General features: G+C 39.6%; 1 non-coding gene across 1 annotated transcript; it reads right to left on the bottom strand.

The window, feature by feature from the left end:
• Window positions 1–672: 672 nt before the first annotated feature.
• LOC148572228 (small nucleolar RNA R71) lies at window positions 673–780 on the bottom strand. Its single transcript, XR_015907777.1, has one exon. It is a non-coding gene; the product is annotated as a small nucleolar RNA R71 (small nucleolar RNA).
• Between the last annotated feature and the right edge of the window lie 642 nt (window positions 781–1422).

Below are 1422 nucleotides of genomic sequence, written 5' to 3'. Positions count from 1 at the left end.
CATCTCTGCTCTCCTCACCCTTGTATTTCTTTCCTTACATTACATTCTTTTCTTCTTCTTTTCTTCTACTCACACAGGGACCTCTATACTGTGGTAAAAAGGATCCCTATTATTATTTTTCTGTTCCCTCTTTTTCATATGAGCAGGAGCAAGGACAAGAATATTCTTATTGAAGCAGATCCAGAACCTGAAAGGACTCTGAAGAGGAAACTAAGAGAAGCTAAATTACAACAATCCAGCAAGCACCTTTCAGAAATTTTCGAACAAGAAGAGGAGATGGCAGCCGAAAATAATAATAATGCAAGGAGGATGCTTGGTGACTTTACTGCACCTAATTCCAATTTACATGGAAGAAGCATCTCCATCCCTACCATTGGAGCAAACAACTTTGAGCTGAAACCTCAATTAGTTTCTCTGATGCAGCAGAACTGCAAGTTTCATAGACTTCCATCTGAAGATCCTTTTCAGTTCTTAACTGAATTTTTGCAGATCTGTGATACTGTTAAGACTAATGGAGTAGATCCTGAAGTCTACAGGCTCATGCTTTTCCCTTTTGCTGTAAGAGACAGAGCTAGAGTGTGGTTGGACTCTCAACCCAAAGATAGCCTGAACTCTTGGGATAAGCTGGTCACGGATTTCTTAGCCAAGTTCTTTCCTCCTCAAAATCTGAGCAAGCTTAGAGTGGATGTTCAAACCTTCAGACAGAAAGAAGGTGAATCCTTCTATGAAGCTTGGGAGAGATACAAGCAACTGACCAAAAAGTGTCCTTCTGACATGCTTTTAGAATGGACCATCCTGGATATATTCTATGATGGTCTGTCTGAATTAGCTAAGATGTCATTGGATACTTCTGCAGGTGGATCCATTCACCTAAAAAAAATGCCTGTAGAAGCTCAAGAACTCATTGACATGGTTGCTAATAACCAGTTCATGTACACTTCCGAGAGGAACCCTGTGAGTAATGGGACGCCTCAGAAGAAGGAAATTCTTGAAATTGATACTCCGAATGCCATATTGGCCCAGAATAAAATATTGACTCAGCAAATCAATATGATTTCTCAGAGTTTGAATGGAATGCAAGCTGCATCCAACAGTACTCAAGAGGCATCTTCTGAAGAAGAAGCTTATGATCCTGAAAACCCTGCAATAGCAGAGGTGAATTACATGGGTGAACCATATGGAAATACCTATAATCCCTCATGGAGAAATCACCTAAATCTCTCATGGAAGGATCAAAAAAAGCCTCAACAAGGCTTTAATAATGGTAGAAGAAATAGGTTTAACAATAGTAAACCTTTTCCATCATCCACTCAGCAACAGACAGAGAACTCTGAACAAAATACCTCTAATTTAGCAAACTTAGTCTCTGATCTCTCTAAGGCCACTGTAAGTTTCATGAATGAAACAAGGTCCTCCATTAAA

The sequence above is a fragment of the Arachis ipaensis genome, chromosome B3 (assembly GCF_059453495.1).
Source record: "Arachis ipaensis isolate K30076 ecotype BB chromosome B3, ASM5945349v1, whole genome shotgun sequence".
NCBI classification, from domain to species: domain Eukaryota; kingdom Viridiplantae; phylum Streptophyta; class Magnoliopsida; order Fabales; family Fabaceae; genus Arachis; species Arachis ipaensis.
Note: the sequence above shows the minus strand (reverse complement) of the source record. Positions and strands in the feature narration are given on the sequence as shown.